Raw genomic sequence first — 22,579 nt, forward strand, 5'->3', positions numbered from 1 at the left:
AAAATGTTGGGGCTGTTCTCCCTAGAGAAGAGGAGACTTAGAGGAGACATGATAGAAACCTTCAAAATCCTGAAGGGCATAGAGGAGGTGGACAGGGACAGATTCTTCAGATTGTGGGGAACCACAAGTACAAGGGGTCACTCGGAGAAATTGAGAGGGGACAGGTTTAGAACAAATGCGAGGAAGTTCTTTTTTACCCAGAGGGTGGTGGACACATGGAACGCACTTCCAGAGGTTGTGATAGGCCAGAGCACAGTACAGGGATTCAAGGAAGATTTAGATAGGTTCCTAAAGGATAAGGGGATTGAGGGGTACAGATAGAAGCAGAGGTAAGTTATAGAAATGGTCAGGAACCACTTCACAGGTCATAGACCTGATGGGCCGCCGCAGGAGCGGACCGCTGGGCGCGATGGACCTCTGGTCTGACCCAGTGGAGGCAACTTCTTAACTAATAGGACAAGGAAAGCGAATGATTAAAGCAAAGGCATCATCAGTTGTAATCCGTATTTATCAGTTAGAAATTTCTGAAATAGGTAAGTTTTTAAGGTTTTCTGAAAAGTTATAAGAGCGGGAAGGAGTCTAACTTCTGCAGGAAGGTCGTTCCAAATTTTTACAAAGGAAAAAAGCAAAAGATTGACAAATCTTACCCACAGCTTTAATTCTCCTAATAGAAGGAAAGGTTAATTTAAATTTATGAATTCCCCTGGAGGATAAAGGCTGTTGAGAATTAAACGAGAAAATAATCAATGAGGGGAAAAAAAATCCCATATAGAATTTTGAATGTTATACTGGCACATTGGACTTGAATTCTCCAATAAACTGGAAGACCGTGTTTGCAAGTGTTGCTTGTTGTATTCTGCACCTCATTCTATAACTGTTGCCCACATTTGGCACCGCTGGGCTCCGTTTCGAGGATGCTTAGCGAATGCCTAAATGAATTCCGTGCAGAATGTCATTTTTCTTAACTGGCTTAGTTGCTGCGATAATTAACCTTGCCATTAAAAATCAATTTTAATATTTTTTAATCCCAGATGTCTGGGGTTATTTTTTTTTGTATATATGTGAAATTTTAAGATTTTGTATAAACTCGTATCCTTTTTATTGTAAACCACTTAGATGCCATTCTTTGGCCGATAGCGGTACATCAAGTGCCATTAAATTAAATAAATAAATAAATAAAAGGATTGTTAAGGCATTAAGCCCCTCCCCCACCACCACCTTTTACAAAACGGTAGCTCAGTTTTTAGTGCCGACTCTGGTGGTAACAGCTCCAATGCTCATAGCAATTCTATGAGCGTTGGAGCTGTTACCACCACGGCCGTCGCTAAAATCCGTACTTTGCTTTTGTAAAAAGGGGTGGGGTGTAAAATGGGAAAGAGAGACTTTCATGTCAGTTTTTGGCAGATGCCATGTTACTGTTTGTAGGTAAGGCAAGACGGAAAATAGATACGGAAAAAATTGTTCTGTTAAGGTGATAATGTGGTCGTTTTTTCAGGCTTAAAACTACATTCTGTCAAATCAGAAGCTATGAGACTATGAAATACCTTTGCTGAAAAATGGAGAAGCAGTTTCCCTCAGGCTTGGAACTGAAATGTCTAGCATTCATGACACGATTATAAAAACATCAAGCATCTAGGGTGTAAAATGGAAGGGCCTTGTCAGCATCGTTATTTGGGAAGTGGAGTGATGTCAGCTCATGATAGAAAGGGAAAAGCAGAGGGGAGGAAAAGCGTGAAGGACTGGTCATATCTCAATAGATGAAGAGAATGTATTTGGAAATGCCCACCGCTTTGAGGATAGCCGTAATAAAACGTTTAAAGGTGGGCTGGTGGGATACATGTCATTGGCACAGGTGATGTCTGAATCAACTTCCAGTTGCATAGACTTTTATTAGCAGTTTTCCAAAAGTCCAAAAACAAGTCATGCCATTTGAATTTCATTGGGTTTTTTTTTTTTCTCTTTTAAAAAAATATTGTTATGGGTGTATTTTATTTTTTGTTTGTCTTCTCCAGTATATTTTTAATTTGTATCCCGCTTAGAAATTGGCTAAGCGATATTATCAAATTTGAATAAAAACTTGAAACTTGAACGCGGTCCCGACTGGGATCCAAGTGTCGGCGACACCGTCGCCTTCCTCAGGGGACAATAAAGGACTAAACATTCAAAATAATTTAAAACTTTGAACATGAATATGCAAATACAAACCTGTCACATCTGCAAACTCATATATAGATCCTGTTATGTTTATATGTATTTGCATTTCACATTGAATCCATTATGTTCCCATCCTATTTTTTTGTATTTGCATATTCATGTTCAAATTTTAAATTATTTTGAATTTTTAGTCCTTTATTTTCCCTTGAGGAAGGCGACGGTGTCGCTGAAACTTGGATCCATGTTGGGACTGTGTATTTACTTTATATATCAAGGACTTGTTTTTGGACTTTTGGAAAACTGCTAATAACAGTCTATGTAACCGGGAGTTGGTTCAGACATCGCCTGGGCCTCTTTTTTTGTTCTCGTTTTACGCCGAGGCTTGGTACCTTCTTTTCTTTCCTACTTTGTGCATACTCTGGTCAGCAGTGTTGTGGCCTCACGTGGGAAAATATTTGGTGGCTGTCCTTCAACTCATTTGGACTCAAAGTGGCCTTGAATTAAAAAAATGGACGAACGCTCCCGACATATGCGCTCCTCCATCTTGGTACGCAGTTGGCATGTCACCATGTTTGATCTGCTTTTTATATTTATTCTCGCTTTTTTTGAAATTTGACGTTCTGCGCTCGGAGCACGCCTGTTGAGAAAGCAAGCACTAAACTGGAGCAAATAAGTAAATGAAATAAATATATCATTTCTTCTGCTTGTTGGGAGAGCCAGGGGAGCACTGCCAGGCACAGGTTGAATGAGAAAGTTGCTTTTAAAAAGATCTGAGGGACGAGGTTCACATTATAGCCTGTACGGATTTACATAATGTGCAGACTATTGGACTGAGAGAAAGAACACCTACTGGGATGTTATTATGATGGGTAAAAAAGAATGTCGGGTTGTTGCAGTGAAATAATAATCCATTCATTAGTCTCCTTACATCTTCCTCGCGACGCACAGTAGCGCGGAGAGGGCTCCAGGAGACCTTCCCCCCCTTTATTTGATGTTTAAATACCATGCAGGAAGAACATTTTCCGAGTCACTAATGAAGGGAACCTGGGCAATGCATTATTCACTGTTCTTCTCCTAATAGACCAACAGGGAGTTGAGATCAGACTGGGAGCGGACGACCCTTTTTAGCAGCTCTAATGAAGCCAGGCAAACGTCATTAAGAAAAATGCCTTAGTTAAGAGCCTATTGAAAGGTTTTCTATGCCTTTGGTATTGTGGGCTGTTTTATTTTCTGAGGGCCTTGTGCTTGAGTGTTCGAGGGTGGAAGCGCAAGATGCTTGTCCCATCCTCTCCCTCTCTTTTCCTCCGAACCCCTCATCACCCGGAAACTAGCTGGCTCTGGCTCTCTGGTTATCTGCTATCTCTACGGCCCTTTTAAATAACCCCTAATAGAGCAATTAGAATGAAAGCGCTCTTTGACCTGTTATAGCTACCTTGCAAAAGATGAGACGACGAGAACGTTTAAGAGCCGCCCCCTGTTTAACCTCACCAGATATCTGATCGGTATCCTTGTTTAACCTCACCAGATATCCTTCTAATATTATTATGATGTTCTTGTATACCGCCATACCCAAAGAGTTCTAGGCGGTTCACATCAATTAAATTAGGATCCGATCTGAACACGGATTTACAACATTTTGTCGGAATTACGAGCAACGAGGAAGGAAGTGATGGGGTTTTAGCAGAAATTTATCAGAGTTGGATTTATCAGAGTTGGATCCTCCAGTTCTTCAAGGGAACACAAGACAGGCAGCAGAATTGACTTGATAGAAATTCAAATATTTATTCTCGTTTCTACAGTTTCTTCAAGCAGTCCCAGATCTGCTGAATGTAGCCAGGTTGGCAAGATGCTGTCTCTAGAGCTTTTAGGATCAGACCCAAGATCCCTCATTGGTAACATGGTAATAGGGTAGCATAGTTAATATTAGCAGATAAAAGACCAGTGTGGTCCATCCAGTCTGACCAACATTCACATTCATTAGAAGGCACTGGTCTGACCCAGTAAGGCTACTCTTATGTTCTTTATTCCTCTTCCTCCTCCTGTTTTTCATTCATTTAATTTTCTATCCTGTTCTCCCAGGGGAGCTCAGTTGACATGAATTTATTCAGGTACTCAAGCATTTTTCCCTGTCTGTCCTGGTGGGCTCACAATCTATCTAAAGCAGGGCTACCCAAGTCGAGATCTACTGGCAGGCCAGGATCTCCACAATGAATATGCATGAGAGAGATTTGCCTGCACTGCCTTCTTGGTATGCAAATCTCTCACATGCATGTTCATTGTGGAGATCCTGAAAACCTGGCCTGCCAGTAGATCTCGAGGACTTGACTTGAGCAGCCCTGACCTAAAGTATCTCGGGCAATAGTGGGGGGAGGAGGTTAAGCGACTTGTCCAGGGTCACAAAGAGCAGTGTGGATTTGAACCCATGACCTTAGGGTGCTGAGGCTGTAGCTTTAACCACTGCGCCACACTCTCTTTCTACGGCAGGCTTCACCGTCCTAGCTGTATCAGTTTCCAATAGGGCGCTTCTTCCTTTTAAGTTGAGTGCCAACCTCCACATCAGGCAGGAACGTTGCCTACGCGCCGAGAAGGCTCCAGTCCTGTTCCAAGAGCCTGCTCTCTACTCAACCTGAGCTTCATGGCTGAAAGATTGGTTTGCAGTGCTCTGGCGATTCTTTTTTGTCTGCTAACGTCACCACATCACATTTGCAATCGAGGATTAGAGCACAAGCCACAAGCCTGGCCTGATCTTACAGTCTGTAAAGGAGGATATTGTCTTGGGCTGAATTAATTTACTCTTCTAATTATAAAATGAAACAAAGAATATCAGCCTTGACCCAGAAAATGACTGCAATAAGTCATAATTTATGTATATGCAAATATATGCAGATCCTGTGTTGAAGACATTGCTCACTGCATAAGATCATAGCCCATGAATACAGAAGTACTTTAGAAGCATGCAAGTTTTGGAGATCCCCCTCCTATCTGCAGGCCGAGGCCTGGGCTGGTATTATTAAGGTCTCAGAGCTAGGATAACCAAACATCCGGTTCAGCGGACGGCCACCAGGATGATCTCGGGGCTCAAGGGTCTCTCGTACGAAGAGAGACTGAACAAATTGCAGCTCTACATTCTCGAGGAACGTAGAGAGAGGGGAGACATGATTGAAACATTTAAGTACCTCACGGGACGTGTCGAAGTGGAAGATGATATTTTCTTTCTCAAGGGACCCTCAGCCACAAGAGGGCACCCGCTCAAACTCAGGGGCGGAAAATTTCATGGCGACACCAGAAAGTATTTCTTCACAGAGAGAGTGGTTGATCATTGGAACAAGCTTCCAGCACAGGTGATCGAGGCAGACAGCGTGCCAGACTTTAAGAATAAATGGGATACCCATTTGGGATCCCTACGAGGGTCATGATAAGGAAATTGGGTCATTAGGGCATAGACAGGGGGTGGGTAAGCAGAGTGGGCAGACTTGATGGGCTGTAGCCCTTTTCTGCCGTCATCTTCTATGTTTCTATGTCCTCCTTGTAGGACATATCCGGGGGTCCGGAAGGCTTTTCAAAACCCAGCACTTTGTCCGTGTTTTGAAAAGAAATTACGGTCAGGAGGGGGCATCCTCGCAAGCATGGATGCCTTCTTGCCCGATGAACCTGCAGCGGGGGGGGGGGGGAGGGGGAGCGGAGCTGGTGCTTAATGGGGCGGGGATGGGTGAAACTGGGCAGGTCTAGGGGTCCGGATTTTACTGACGTAAAATCTGGTAACCCTACTCAGAGCAACCTCCCATTGCAGTAGTTTTCCAAGAAGGATAGAGAGGTTTGCACAATATTCACAATGAACATGCAAAGGGTTACCGGCCGTCTGGGAAACCCTGGACTTATCCTCTTTTTGATGGACTGTCCGGGTGACCGGATGGATTTTAAAAAACAAAACAAAAAAAACCCCAGCTGATTGTCCGGGTTTTCAAAGTGCGCTGAGCTCGGAGCCACATCTGGAATGCCTCCGAGCACGCTCGGATGCGACTCGATGACTTCCTGCACGTATGCACATGCCTGCGATGTCATTGTGCCACATCCGCATGTGCTTGGAGGACCCCCAGACGCAACCCCGGGCTCGAGGAAAGAGAGAAGAGGCTTGTGTGGGGGTGGGGCTGGGGCTGAGACTGAGACAGAACAGGGCGGGGCCACCTATCTGGTTTTTGGCTCCACGAAATCTGGTAGTCTTAAACATTTACAAAATATATTTGCCTGCTTTTCCTCATCCGTATATTTTAGAACTATTCTATTGGTGAGTAAGCACAACAAAATTACTTCATCTAGTAGCCAATAATGCCCCCCCCCCAAAGGGCACATATTCAAAAGCTCAGAATGATACTAGGCCCATTACACCCACAACTTACAAACACTGACCTCATTTGTCTAAAATAGTGCAGTTGTACATGATCAAAATTAAGTCAGATTTGTTGGTGAATTTCTGGAATTTTTCTAATTTGTTTGTGTTTCTTTTCACACATTCAGTTAAATATGCACCTTATATGTGCACTAGGACATTTTTGGTCATAGAAACATGACAGTAGATAAAGGCCAAATGGGCCATCTGCAGCATCCACTATCTCCTCCTCTCCCTATTGGCTAAGGCTCTTAATATGCATGAGATTGATTTGCATTCACTGCTTCCATGGCATGCAAATAGATCTCATCCATATTCATTATGGAAATCGTGAAAACTAGCCTGGGTTGTAGACCTCGAGAACTGGCTTGGAGTAAGCCTGCAATAGACGGCACCAGGGTTCTAGAACTGTCTATAGTTCTAGCTCAGGGGTAGGGAACTCCGGTCCTCGAGAGCCGTATTCCAGTCGGGTTTTCAGGATTTCTCCCAATGAATATGCATGAGATCTATTTGCATGCAGTGCTTTCAAAGCACATTCATTGGGGGAAATCCTGAAAACCCGACTGGAATACGGCTCTCGAGGACCGGAGTTCCCTACCCCTGCTCTAGCTGCTCCTTGTGACTCTGGGCAATCCGCTTACCACTCCATTGCCCCAGATACAAAATAAGTACCTGGCTAAAATATGTAAACCGCTTTGATCGTAACCACAGAAAAGGCGGTATATCAAGTCCTATTCCCTTGTTCTAGAACCCTGCCAATTCTCAGAATTCTGTCACACTGTGCCGTATGTAATACCATGTCTCACTACAACACATTATCATTGTACTCCCCCCAGGATTGCAGATATTTTAATTAAATAAATACATATATAAAAATAAATCACATCGGTGATGGTTCCAGGGCAGCACTAAGACAGCAGCATCTCTTAGCTTAATCAGTAGTGGCCTCTTCGGCTGGTAAGATATAAGAGGCCTCCTGACCGTTTTCTTCCCTCAGGTGCCATGCTAAAGCTCTGTAAACGCACAGATCCCTGCCCAGCTCGCGTGCCGCAGTCCTGCAGCCTTGATTTGTGGAGTCTGATTTATCAGTTGGACAGAAAGATGACTCAAGTTATTTCGCAGACCTGTGGGGCCTTTAGCCCATTAATTAACTTCTGTTTTTTAGCAGAGCAGCCTTGAGTTCTGTTTGCTTTGTGTTTCTGGGATTCGCTTTGAGCGGGGTTGGATGCTGTTTTGGGGACTGCTGATATACTTTCCATCAAATGCAGGGAGGTCCCTGATGGAGAGGGGGGATGTGGTGAAAACGGTTCCAAACCAAAAGCTTAACTTGCAAGGAATTGTTTAAAATTCTGGCAGTGAGTAACTATAAGAGCTCCCAGCATCTCATGTTAAGAAGAATGTACAATTTCTGAATGATCAGCACATTCTAACTTCCTAGCCAGACACCCAGAATATTCCTCAAGCTAATATTGGAACATGAACCTAAAATGTGTATCTTAACCACATTGTTTTTTATTCTCTCTAAGCTGTCTTGATTTAAAGAGAGAGTGGCCCCTTTCCTACATCTATCTGACAAAGCTTTGATAAGTGGTATACTTGCTAGGGATGCATAGACCAAAAGGTCTGCATTTTGTGTACCAGATATACCAGTGGTCTCAAACTCAAACCCTTTGCAGGGCCACATTTTGGATCTGTCGGTACTTGGAGGGCCTCAGAAAAAAATAGTTAATGTCTTGGTAAAGAAATGACAATTTTACATGAGGTAAAACTCTTCATAGTTTATCAATCTTTCCTTTTGGCTAAGTCTTAATAATAATATTGTAGAAACATAGAAAGATGACGGCAGAAAAGGGCTACAGCCCATCAAGTCTGCCCACTCTACTGACCCACCCCATTAAGTCTGGGTGCTAATGACTTAGTTCTTTAGCTCGACCCTCGTAGTGATCCTACGTGGATGTCCCATTTATTCTTAAAGTCGAGCACGCTGGTGGCCTTGATCACCTGCATCGGAAGTTTGTTCCAGTGATCCACCACCCTTTCTGTGAAGAAGTACTTCCTGGTGTCACCATTAAAGTTCCCTCCTCTGAGTTTGAGTTTGTGCCCTCTTGTGACCGATGGTCCTTTGAGAAGGAAGATGTCGTTTTCCACCTCGACACGTCCTGTGACATATTTAAATGTCTCAATCATGTCCCCCCTTTCCCTGCGCTCCTCTAGAGTATAGAGCTGCAATTTGCCCAGTCTTTCTTCGTATGAGAGACCCTTGAGTCCGGAGACCATTCTAGTGGCCATCCGCTGGACCGACTCGGCTCGAAGCACATCTTTACGGTAATGTGGCCTCCAGAATTGCACACAGTACTCCAGATGAGGTCTCACCATGGCTCTGTAAAGTGGCATTATGACTTCAGGCTTGCGGCTGACTAAGCTTCTCTTGATACATCCCATCATTTGCCTTGCCTTGGATGAGGCCTTCTCCACTTGTTTGGCCGCCTTCATGTCTGCACTGATGATTACTCCCAAATCCCGTTCTTCTGAAGTCCTAGCTAGTGCTACTCCATTCAAGGTGTATGTTCTGCATGGATTTCTGCTGCCGAGATGCATGACTTTACACTTCTTAGCGTTGAAGCCCAGCTGCCATGTTGAGGACCAGTTTTCCAACATGATCAGATCCTGCGTCATACTACCCTTGAGACTGCTTTCACTTACTATATTACACAGTTTGGCGTCGTCGGCGAACAGTGCTACCTTACCCTGAAGCCCCCAGGTTAAATCCCTTATGAATATGTTGAAAAGAGATGGTCCCAGGACTGATCCTTGCGGCACTCCGCTAGTCACCTCCGATGTCTCAGAGAGGGTGCCGTTGACCACCACCCTCTGAAGTCTTCCACTCAGCCAATCATTGACCCATGCAGTTAGTTTCTCACCTAACCCCATCGATTTCATCTTGTTTAATAGTCTACGGTGCGGGACACTGTCAAAAGCTTTACTGAAATCCAAGTATACCACGTCCAGAGACTCTCCCGAGTCTAGCTTTCCTGTCACCCAGTCAAAGAAGCTGATAAGATTGGATTGGCATGACCTGCCCCTAGTGAATCCATGTTGACAGGGATCCCTCAGATTTTCCTCATCCAATATCATGTCCAATTTACCTTTAAGTAAAGTTTCCATAAGTTTACACACAATTGATGTGAGACTCACCGGTCTGTAATTCGCAGCCTCTGCTCTGCAACCCTTTTTGTGCAGAGGGACAACGTTGGCTGTTTTCCAGTCCAGGGGGACTCTCCCCGTACTTAGAGAGAGATTGAAGAGCATGGCTAACGGTTCTGCCAGAACATCGCATAGCTCTCTGAGCACTCTTGGGTGCAAATTGTCCGGTCCCATGGCTTTGTTCACCTTGAGTTTTGACAGTTCTCTGTAAACATCAGCTGGTATGAACTCAAAATTTATAGCTAATGAGACATATGATCAAGAAACTATTTTATTTTACTTTTGTGATTATGATAAACATACTGAGGGCCTCAAAATAGTACCTGGCGGGCCGCATGTGGCTCCCGGGCCGCGAGTTTGAGACCACTGAGATATACGTACTTGAACATAAACCTATCCGAATATAGACTGAGGTAACCTTTTTCCCTCATAAAAAGGATGATAAAGAGGTTGACTCGAATATAAACCTAATTTATGGCAGTCTCACAAATTTCCTGTGGGAACTCGCGTAAACCATTTTGAGTCGTAAGACTGTAGGGGGCAGAAGCGTAGGAGGATTGTTCTTGCCTTAGCTCACCACTAGACCAGCAGGGCTTAAGGTAAACCAAGGGAAAGGCCTGTGATGAGTCCATGTCTGTTTTATCATTCCCTCTTTGAGAAATACTTTTAAAACCAATAGGAAGACATTTTTTTTTCACTCAGAGAATAGTTAAGCTCTGGAATGCATTGCCATCAATAATAGATAGGAAAGTGGATCTTTTGATAGATTGGTGGGATACTGGTCCTGTCCCAGGACTTTTCTACACTCAGGGTTCATGCAAGCACATGTGGTGCCCTAGGTGAATATGATGCTTTCTTTGAAGGGGGTCCTGAAAAGTTCTCAGCCGAACCAACTTCCTAAAATCTGAGCGTTATTTGGCCACTGTAGCTGAAAAGGGTGTTATTTTATTTTGCAAAGTGCCAGTTTGCAGAATCGTAATGCTATGTTTTGACATGATTTCAGCTCTTGATTGAACCATGTCAACGGAAAGTGTTGAATTTTTAAATGTGGAACTCTGAGCCATCATGAAGTTCCTATTCCTGCAGAAGAAAGCTCCAAAGGAAACCCATGAATGGCAAAGGACCATCATACTCCACAATGAAGAAGTGGTGTACAAATTTTCACTATGGAGATTTTGAGACCAAAGATGCAGCAAGGTCTTGGAGGCCTCAAACGGTGTCAGCTCCTGAAATTGTTGACCATGTCCATGACCTGATTTTGGCAGATCAGCAAATATCAGCTAAAACAATTACTGAAACACTACAGATTTCCAGAAAATGCGTTGGGTGTATAATCCATGAGCAGCTGAGTATGCAGAAACTATCAGCCAAGTGGGTACCCAAATGTTTGAATGCTGATGAGAAATGATGTTGAGTGGACACTTCCAAGTTGATTTTGTAGCATTTTCAGTGAGCTGGTCACAACTTTTTGGAACGACTAGTTACTATTGATGAAACATGGTTCCACCGCAGTGATCCTGAGACAAAACAACAGTCTATGCAATGGCAGCACTCAGGTTCTCCAAGGCCAAGAAAATTCAAGGCCTCAGAGTCAGCAGGAAAGGTCTTGGCCGCAGTGTTTTGGGATTTCAAAGGTGTTGTAGTGACTATCTTCCAAGGGGCTGTGCCGATTAAAGGAGGCATTGAAAGAAAAAAATGAGGGGGAAGCTGCGGAAAGGAGTTGGCAAAATGATAGATGTTCTGATGCCGTTTGGGGTTTCGGTGCATAGACCATCCACCCTACTCGTCAAATCTCGCCCCATCTGACTATTTTCTGTTTCCAAACCTTAAAGAGAGTTTGTAAGGGCGACAAATTTTGAGTGATTCAGAGGTGATTGCAGCAGCGGAGCAGTATTTCGGTGACCAAACCATCAGAGTATTTTTGGAAGGGTTACAGAAACTTCAAACACGACGTGGCAAATGTGTTGAACGTAGAGGTGACTATGTGGAATAACTCCACACCATTCCCTTCTCGGCTGGGCTGAGAACTTTTCAGAGCCCCCTTGTACCCCTCAGTTAGGGGTCCTTTTACAAAGGTGCGCAATCTGATTTAGCGCGCGCTAAACGCTAACGCCATCGACTATATAGGACACGCTAGCGTTTAGCGCGTGCTAAATCGGCTAGCGCACCTTATTAAAAGGACCTTAGTTTTTTTAGATGCGTAATCTCCTCACCCCTGAGATTTTGATGATTAAACTTAATATAATCACTTCGATTCCACCATTCCTGAAACGAGCCTGTAAAAATACTGCTACCATTAATTATTTCTATAGCGCTGCCAGACAATAATTCACAACGTAAAAATACATAATAATGTAAAAAGTAGGCAGTGTCAGTTCTATCCATTTGCATGACTCCCCCTCCCCCTCCCTCCCAGACCTACGGCTTCCCTTTGTCACCCTCTGGAAGCTTCAGTGCTAGGCAATGATCTGCTCTTTCTAATGATCACGCTGGCCCTAGATATACTGTACTTGCAACATTGTCAACGGCCAAAAAGATAATACCAGAATCTTAAAGCCAAAAAACATTTTAGACTCTTGAGAATATGTCAATAATGATACGGCACTCAGCTGCACTGAATCTTAAGCTAGATTTCTCCCTGGGGAAACTGAAACCCTCATGGTTACGGTAATTGGTTGACTGGAAACTTGCTTAGGCTACTGCAGATAGTAAAGTCAGCATTACTATACCTACGAGGAGTCGATATCCAGTGCAGGTAATGCCAAAAGTAGCAATGAGATAGTGAAGAATTATTATTATGAATGATATTCCATGTGCAGCTGGTAGGCATGCCGTCATCGACCTCGGGTTCCGCTTCTCTGCCTAGCTTGCAAATCTGTTGCACTCTTTGTGAACACCAAAAAAACCCCCAAAAAAACTCTTCTTCAGGGGTCCCTGGGGGTCCTATAAAGGTGAGTACGTGGGAAACAATTGTGTGGTGAATTGTTTCCCACATACTCACCTTTATAGGACCCCCAGGGACCCCTGAAGAAGACTTTTTGTCGAAACGCGGACCATGTTGGGTCCTGTATCCCTAGCGGACTAGGTCCTTTAAGGCTCTTATGTGGATGATATACTTTTATGTGGATGGAATTATTTTATGTGGATGATTTTAGTGTACCTTTGGAACTTTGATACTTTCAAATAAAGTCCATTTGGGAACATCGTCAATCCACAGAGTTTTTTTTTTGTTTTCTCTGGATTTTCTTCTTTGTGGATATTTTGGGGTCAATTCCTTTGTTTTTTACTCTTCGTGAACAGACATCCGTTGAACAAATGCTAGGAAGTTCTTCTTTACTCAGAGGGTGGTGGACACGTGGAACGCGCTCCCGGAGGTTGTGATAGGGCAGAGCACGCTACGGGGGTTCAAGGAAGGTTTAGACAAATTCCTAAATGATAAGGGGATTGAGGGGTACAGATGGAAGTAGAGATAGGTTATAAGAAAAGTCAGGGACCACCTAACAGGTCATGGATCTGAGGGGCCGCCGCGGGTGCGGACTGCTGGGCGTGATGGACCTCTGGTCTGACCCAGCGGAGACAACTTCTTATATTCTTATGTTACATTGTTTAAATAAAGCCCCTTGCAATAAATGTGCTGAGATTCGCAGTTCAGGATGCGAAAGTGCCCCGCAGTGGGTCTGTCGGCCCGATTCCAACTATCATGCAGCCGATCTTGGGGCTCACTCTGATAACACTTTTTTTTTTTTTTTTTAAAACAAGGTTTCACCCAACTGTTGCTGCTGTCTAGACCTCGACTGTGATCTAGGGTTACCGTATGGCTTCAGAAAAAGGAGGACGGATTAAGACATCCGGGTTTTACTTCCATCGTCTCAATCTGTCCTCCTTTTCCTGGAGCCATATGGTAACCCTAGTTGTATCTCCACATGTTCTTGCCTGAAGAAGTCTTCCTTCCTCCCCCCTCCCTCTCCAGTTCTCCAATGTTCTTCCAAAGAAGGACTTCTGTTTTGCTTCTGGTATAAGGGTGAGGGAGAGAAATGTTGGGAATTATTGTCCATAGTTAGCGGCTTTTGCCGAACTATTTTTAAATGCGTTCAAGAGATGTGCGTCTGCGGGCGATCAATGAACGCTGTGTCAAGCTTTCTAACATATGTTGCGGGTTCTCTTTTCAACAGGACAGTCAGTTTTCCCAATGGTGACCTCGTTGCGACAGTTCCCTGCGAATCTGAGCACTGTAAGAGAAGGCAAATCTACTGGAAACCTGTCACTTCACTTCAAGGTAAGACGGCCAGCTGTACTGACACGCGCAGCTTAGTAAATCAGAACCCTTGCTGCCGTGCGACTCTGAATGCATTACCAAGTTGTGAATGGCACATCCTGTGGTCCTGATCTAGAGCAACCTGCAGCTGAGACTCATGTAGCTCATGTCAATACTTAGCGACGGATACTGTGCAAATTTGGAATGATCAGGTCATAGGTACAATGAGTGAAATGTCTGTGCCTTTCAGCCAACTCTTTCCGAGGTGAAGCTTATATCGTGAGCTCAGCCGCCATGGAATGAGGATCTCTGAGGGAAGTTCTGGGCAGTGGGGAAAGGGGGTCCACCCTGGGCATTGTCATGGTGGGGGTGCTTGTACTCATCCTCTTCTCTGCCCCTTGCTCCTTCCATCCCCCCCCACCACGCATGCATTTCCCTTCCCTCGTACCTCTTTAATGTTCGTGGTGCAAGCAGCAACCCCAACCTGCTGCTGGCTCTTCCTCTGACATCACTTCCTGGACCCGCACCTAGGAAGTGACATCAGAGGAAGAGCCGAGGCTGGGGTTGCTGCTCATGCTGGGAATATTAACGAGTTACGGAGGATGGGAAGGGGGGGAGTGCGGGTGTGCCAGGAGGGGGCGGAGAAGGGGCAGTTGGGGCAAGGGAGGGGCGCCTCTCACCCTCGCCACGCCACTGGTTCTGAGCAAAGAACCTCATAGAAGTCACGTGCGTAGGATGCCCCTACATTGTACCCAAGAGCCAAGCAAGATTCTGGTGTGCAGGACAAGGAGTAGAGAAATTGATATGTTAATGCTGGAGAATATTGGTAAAGTACTCAGCCAAAAAGCCAGGAAGCAAACCCCGCGAGGAATAATCAAGCCGGAGATAAAATGAATATTTATGAAAAAGTCAAGTGCCAATCTGTGTTGCATCCCTCACGCCTTCATTATCTGGAGAATATTAGCACCCACCCTTGATCTAGGACTGTTTCATATTGCTGTTTTTAGTCTCTTGTACACAACAGTTGTTCTGTGCCCCAGCGGTCAGTTATCAACTTTAATTAATGATTCGTTCTCTTCCTATTTGGAAAGTTCTCTTCACCATTTTATGCATGAATCATATCTCATCGGACCCTTGAGGAAGGCCTGTCTGCCGAAACACGGCCCGTGTCGGGTCCGTTTTACCTTTGCATATGATCCACGTGGACAAGGTTTATTTTGTTTGAGTCAAAGATATATATGTAGGGAAAAGAACAATCAATTTGATGTTTTGAATGTGAAGAGATCCGAAGAATACTATATCAAAAGCAAAATGATCTCTAACAAAAGCAAATTACAATAAACTATTCGACCAAAAAGTACACTGTTCGTAAATAGTGTTTCTTATACACTCAGAAATGTGCAATCTTGCCAGAGACCAAAGTCTCTATAGCCAGACCCACCGTCCAATCATTGTGTATGAAATAATTGGATTGCTTAATCAGTGAGAACGTTTTTCGAAGAGTCTCCAATATGACGGATTTAAACACGCTTTGAAGTCCTTCACCGTTCTCACTGATTAAGCAATCTACGGGTTCCTTGAGACAGGCTAACGAAACGTGGTCCGCGTCGGGACCCTTAAACAACCTCAAGAGCTAAGTCATTATTTGGTTTTTGCTTATTTTGAATCAGTCTAACAAGTACAACAATTGGAAAACAAGAACTCTCCCCAAAAATTTTTGGGAGCACATCACTAACCTTTATTTCATATACAATGATCGGACGGTTGGTCTGGCTATAGAGACTTCGGTCCCTGGCAAGATTACACATGAAACACTATTTACGAACAGTGTACTTTTTGGTTGAATAGTTGATTGTAAGTTGCTCTTTGTTAGAGATCATTTTGCTTTTGTTATTTCGTTTGAGAACACATTTATTTTCCCCAGTTTGTTTTTCTTTGGGGTTTTTTTTTTTAGTCTTACAAACAGTTGGGAGTTTGCAGTTACCCCCTCCTTCAAAGCAGTGTCGTTCACAGCTCTTCTCTCTGATTAAACATTTTGCATCTGTCGTCAGAGACCGAAGGGGGGGTTGAAGTTTATTGATGTCATTACAGTACCAAAAGTTGCTGCCTCTCAATAAATCCTACCAACTTAGGAATTAATGAACTCAAGGAATAAATGCATTTTTTTGGCGCCTCATCCAGCCCCCTTTATGGAGACTCTTGAACGCGGCTTGTGCTATTTCGATGTGACTTGAGCCTGTAAGGGTTTAGCTGAATTGTAGAAGGCCTGGCCTGGGGCCAGCTGGCCCAGCCGTAGCCTCAAAAACGCCATTCATTTCTCAGCAGAAAAGTTCTGTGTATCAAGATTTATTGGCTAAGACAATTTAATATTGTTTAAAAGCCTATAAAGCTATGAAATACATGTAGTTGTCAGGGTAATATCTCATAACACTTAGGCAGAGTTTGATGAGATCTGCAAGTATATATGGCTATGCATTTTTTTTTTTTTTTTGCCTATAGGTTAGATTTCTATCTGCTAAATAATGTGCAGTCCATCTCTTAAGTACATTAATCAGTTCAATAAAGGAGAATAGAAAAAGATGACTGCATCCATCTAATCTGTCCGGTTGTATTTGTAGCATGGAGCTGTAACCCTCAGTTTATCTATGTCTTTCCCTTCACTTCTTCATAGCTAGAGAACATGGATGTCTATAATATGCTTCTTTTAAAATTCTCTTTCCACCCCTCTTTTTCCAACGCGTAGCATAGGTTTTAGCGCCGACTGTAACTGCTCCGATGCTCATATAATCCCTACGAGCGTCGGACCAGTTACCACCGCTGCCGGCATTATAACCCACACCAAGCGCTAGTAAAGGAAGGGGTTTACGTCTCTACCGTCTACTCCCCCCAAGGTGGGGGGGTGGGGGGGCTGTTTCATAAATCCACCACCTCTGGCCTGAAGATAATATTTTTTGATCATACTCATGAGATAAACCCCTTTGTGCCTCATGACATGACTTCTCATGTGCCTCTTATAAATGTGTGTTGGGGGGGGGGGTGTCTCACTAAAAAGAGGTTCCCAATTAAAGAGTTGCACGGGGACAGAAATCCCACCCATCCCCGCCAGGATCCTCTCGATCCCCACCCTTCCCCATCAGGAAACTCTCCGTCTCCACCCGTCCTCGTCAGGATCCTCTCTGTCCCCACCCGTCCCTGCCAGGATCCTCTCCGTCCCCACCCATCCCCGTCAGGATCCTTTCCGTCCCCACCCATCCCTGCAAGGAATTACCTCCATCCCCGCCCGTCCCCATAAAAAGCAGCAATTCCTTCTGACAGGATCATCAATTCCACAGTTTCTTTTGTGTTTGCGCTGCTGTTTTCCTTGTGGAATCTCTTTGGTGGAACCCTTTTTTTGTTTTCTGTTCAGGTAATTAACTTATAAACCCCCTCTTTTACTAAGGCTGACATGTCCATTATATTCTATGGACGAACCCTGCTTCCAAAGCCTTCCATCCCCGTGGGAGTCCCGTTGGCCAGAGGGGGGTTCCTGTGGGAGTCCCGTGGGCCAGAGGGGGTCCCCGTGGGAGTCCCGTGGGTTAGGGAGGGAATCCCCGTTCCCGTGCAGACCTCTATTCCCAAACACGATGGCTTTCTCCATCACGACCATCATGTGAGCTGCGAGTGACACAGCCGGTTTGATCTCTTCCAGAATCGATTTGCTAGTTCTTCTGGTGGTCTATGGCATGCATAAAAACCTTCTCCACCACCAGAGCTCGAATGAGTCAATCTTCTTTCTGTCTTGTTTTCAGAAACAAGATAGAAAGAAGATTGACAAGTGTATATGTTCTCATATTAAGATGTTAGAGAAGTGAAATGGTAAAAAAAAAAATGCTACGAATAGATTAATGCTTTATCCAGATGTGGCTTCTCCTTTTTTGTTCATGTAAAATAACATTAATTTACTAGTAAGGAGGTTTTTAGGTTCTCCCCTTGTTCTCCAGTTTGTGATAATCAGGTATGTTGAGTAAAGGAGAAGGAAGCAGAGGAGGAGGATGTTTATAAGCATCTTGGGGGAAACGATGTATAATGGAAACAATGTAATACAATAGCAGATTGGACAATATCCTCATTCCATGGAATATCCTTCCATGCCCTGTCTAATTGGCCTGTGAAGTGGAAGCCGCAAGAGCAGGACCAACAGCTTGTGCGAGTGGAAATTTTGAACTGGTTTGACTTGAATATCTGTCCGTTTCCTATTCATGACTTAACTTGGCTTTCGTCAGCCAACATCTGGCTAGGCTGGCCTTGGAGGTCTTCTGGTGTCTCAGGAACTGAATATTTCTGCTGGCCGGCTAACGTGCTGGAACGAACAGCTTAAGCAACATCCTGCAACATAATTGCTGGGACACATGGAAAAACCAAGAAATAGGTGGGGGGGGGAGGGGGGTGCCCCTTGCCGCCTGTTGTTTGATTGAGAGGAGCACATTGGCTTTACTGAAAGTAGATGAGTAAGAATTTTTGGGGGCTGGGATGTATAATGTTACGTGGCATGTCGTAGCACGGTATTCCATTGGTCATGCACAGCTTGATAGAGACGCCTACTGACCGTCCTTTCATTTCCCAGTCTGTTGACCACTATTCCCTGTAGTTGTACATGTGACTGTTTTCTGGATATATATGAAGAGAAATTTGGTTCGTTTTAAGACTTTTTCCCCCGATTTTCAGACATTTTTTTTCAGTTTGTTTCACACATTGTTTCATTATTATTATTTTTACTCTGAATTTGAACTTTTTAAACGAAGAGCTGATCACACAAAGAAAGCCCCCCAAAATATTTATTTACCATTTTATCCAAGTTTCCAAGTTTAATTCAGTTTTGATTAATCGCTTTATCTTAATTCAAAGCGATGTACATTATAAAAATTACAATATAACATAGTAATACATTGAAGATTGTTGACTGAACTTAAGACAAAATGACAATACTAGAAACATATGGGAAAGAAATGGGCAAGAAGTTACAATATAAAAATAAAGATGGGGATAACATTTAGGGAAGGTACATGAGGAAGGGGTAAAGCTTGATCTTGAAATTGATTTATGATGAAATTATTGTTAATTTATAAAGGCATCATTAAATAGAAAGGTTTTCAGGTTACTTTTGAATTTCTCTAGATTGACTTCTTGTCTCAAGTGGTAAGGTAAAGAATTCCAGGTTTGGGGCGCAGTAACGGAAAAAATATATTGGCGTCTTGTGTTTATGATTTTAAGGGACGGAATTGTCAGTAGATGTTGGTCGGTAGATCTTAATGTTCTATTCGTGGTGTAAGGGATTAATGATTTATATATAAAAGCCGGAGTTTTAAGAGAAAGAGATTTGTTGCCCTTCTCTGTATATCATCAATAAATACCTGTTTCGCCCACACAAGGTGTGTTCAGGTAACCTCACCTACTTGCTATAAAACCAGAAACGCAGTCTGCAATGCCAGCTGCTGCGGTGAATCTAGGGTTACCAGATTTTCCCGAAGGAAAATCCAGACCCCCCCCATGGCCACGCCCCCCCAGGCCCGCCCAGTTCAGCCTCGCCCCATGACGTCACCGCATCTCGTCCGCGCATACGCAGATGCCCCTTCCTGACGCGATTTCGAGGGAAATCCGGACTTCCGGTAACCCTAGGTGAATCTGCTTACACCGACTCTCTGCAGCCACTGAATACTGATAAGCCCCCTGACCCGATTCACTAACCTTCCTCCCGCACCTGATCCAACCCGTGCATGCAAATGAGGGGAAACGGCATGCAAAGTGGGAAGAGCCTCGATTCACTAAACAAAATTCAGGAACACCGACTGGGCTGGCCGATCGAGAAGAAACGACTGCCGAGGACCAGTCGCTCACGTCCTTTCCTGCCTCTTTGCCGCCCTGCCTGCCTCTCCTGCTCTGCCGCCCTTCCCTGTAGTGCGAGCCTGTGGTTTTAACCGGCTTTCGCGAGTAAAAACAAAAAGTCAGAAAATAAAAAAGCAACGTTTGTTCACGGACAGCAAGCGCATGCGCAGACCATCCACAGGCAAAGGAGACGGTCTGCGCATCCCGTCGGGATCGCTCTGCAGCGATCCGTGTCGTCGGTGTGGGGGGGGGCGTGCCTCCGATCGCCCCCATTTGCATGAGGACGTGTTGTGGATCAGTCGGCCGGCCAAGGAGCGGATCAGATCGCCCACAGAGCAGGGAGGTTAGTGGATCTAGCCCTAAATATTTTTACGGGCTTTCTTCGTGCGATCTGCTCTCTGTTTGCGTCATATGGGATTTTACAGATTGCTTGCCTTCTTGTTATTTTATAACTTTTTAATGCACGCATATTGATTGTAAACATATTGGTTTGTAGATTAATAAGCATTAAATCATTTTGCAAGCAGAACATTGCCGTAAAATTAGTTTATAATGCAAAAAAGTATGACCATGTCTCACCTCTTTTGAAGGATGCACATTGGTTACCCATTGGGCATAGGATCATGTTTAAAATAATGTTTCTTATTTTTAAAACATTAGCTTTTAATGAACCGCAGTTCATATCTAAGTTATTAATTCCATACAAGCCAAAACGCTCGTTAAGATCATCGGAACAGAGTCTCCTTTCAGTACCATCTTTAAAGGTTATTGGAACCAGAAGACTAGATATTTTTACAGTTATGGGCCCTCAATGGTGGAATATGTTACCACAGTATATTAGATCTGAACCTGATTCTGTTAAATTCAAATCACTTTTAAAGACTTATTTATTTAAAGATGCCTATGATTTTTAACACAGCTTTCTTAATTCTTTTTTACATTGTGCTCTGGTTTTATAAATACCCTCCCTATTGTTCTTTCCTTTTTTTTTAACAATACCCTATTATTGTAACTTTTTCCCCTCTCTCCCTAAACTCATGTATGTATCATTTGTATCTTGTATTTTTGAATTATCTTGTAAGTTTCTTATATTAAAATTGTTACATGTACATCGCCTAGAATTTATAATAGGCGATTCATCAAAAACTGAATAAACTTGAAACTAACGAGGACACATCCCTCCTGAGCATTGTGTACTGGGGTCAAATCAATGCTTGTTTAAATTGTAGCCTAAGATAATGTGTAATTGTGCGATGCCGCTGTGCTGAAATGTATCTTCTCAGAATTTGCATGTATTTAAATAGGTGTGAATAAAAGAGGGGGGGGGGATACACCACTGGAAACCTATTATCATTTTAAAGACAATGTTCCCAGTACTTAGGTGTTAATAAAATCCTTTCATATTTGATTATATCCTGTGTAATGACTTGTCAGGGGAAAAGTGTTGACACTGTGTTTGGAAAACAGCACTGCGGCCTGGAAAACCTCTTTTGCAGTTGAAAGTGCTGGATTGCCACACTTCTGTCATTAGAAAAATGAATGTGATACTACCTTGAACACAGGCCTTGCAAGGGGGATGGCACTTGATAGACAGGACTGTTTTTTTGCTGTGTGGTCTACATATTTTAGACAGATACTTAGTTGGGGCCCAAGGAGCTGCAGTGGGAGTTGAACTCGCAACCTCAGGGTGCGGAGGCAGCTGATCTCACCCACTAGGCCACTCCTCCACTTGCACGCCGTAGACCTCGTATGCAGATAGTGGCAACTGGCGTTTTCCTGATCTGCGTTGCTTGCGGCCTTTAGGGCGAGCCTTGGGGGTTTTTTCAACGTCCGCTATGCTCTAAAGCTTTCCCTATCGAGAAATTCCCCCAAATGGTTTGAAGCAAGGGATGAAAAGGCAGAGCTGAGCCCCCCCACGTTCCTCCTGCAGACTGCGCAAGAATCCCAGTTGCGACATGGATGAACTGGGATTTATCAAAGTGAAATATTACACCGAAAATTCAGCTATAGGATGAAATAGATCAGGGAGTCTGGTGCTTATAAAAGTTAGAAGGATTTAGCATTAGGTGCTGTGTTATAATCATGTGATTTGTGAAGCGTTTGGGGTTTTTTTGGGGGGGGAGGTGGGGCTAAAGTATGTTTATTTTTTGTTTAAAATTTGAAGGACAATGTATGAGTAATATATTTCTGTCTCATTGTTTATTATGCATTCTATATGTTTATTATGCATTCTATATGTTTATTATGCATTCTATAAGTTTATTATGCATTCTATATGTTATCTGTATTTTGTGTATGTGATTTTGGAATCCATTTAGGATGTAAGCGAACTAGAAGTTTTTAAATAAATAAGGGGTCCTTTTACTAAGGCTCACTCACCATGCGCTAAACCACTTAGCGTGCTCTAAATCGATTAGTACGCCTTATTTATTTATTCAATTTTCTATAGTGTTCTCCCAGCGGAGCTCAGAATAGTTTACATTAATTTTATTCAGGTCCTCAAGCATTTTTCCCTGTCTGTCCCGGTGGGCTCACAATCTTATCTAAAGTACCTGGGGTAATGGGGGGGGATTAAGCGACTTGCCCAGGGTCACAAGGAGCAGCTTGGATTTGAACCCGCAACCTCAGGGTGCTGAGGCTGTAGCTTTAACCACTGCCCCACTCTAGAAGTCAAAATGTAGTGAAAGGGCAATCAAGCCATTGTGACATCACTGAGG

The 22,579-nt window shown here is 43.7% G+C and overlaps 1 protein-coding gene across 2 annotated transcripts in view; it reads left to right on the forward strand.

The window, feature by feature from the left end:
- TSPAN18 (tetraspanin 18) overlaps window positions 1-22,579 on the forward strand; it is a 106,644-nt gene that overhangs the window by 37,888 nt on the left and 46,177 nt on the right. For both annotated transcript variants that reach the window (XM_033928517.1, XM_033928516.1), the window contains one exon: window positions 13,918-14,021. The gene's annotated coding sequence lies outside the window, so the exon portion shown is untranslated. The remainder of the gene's footprint in view (window positions 1-13,917; window positions 14,022-22,579) is intronic.

Source organism: Geotrypetes seraphini, chromosome 19, assembly GCF_902459505.1.
Source record: "Geotrypetes seraphini chromosome 19, aGeoSer1.1, whole genome shotgun sequence".
Classification (NCBI taxonomy): Eukaryota; Metazoa; Chordata; class Amphibia; order Gymnophiona; family Dermophiidae; genus Geotrypetes; species Geotrypetes seraphini.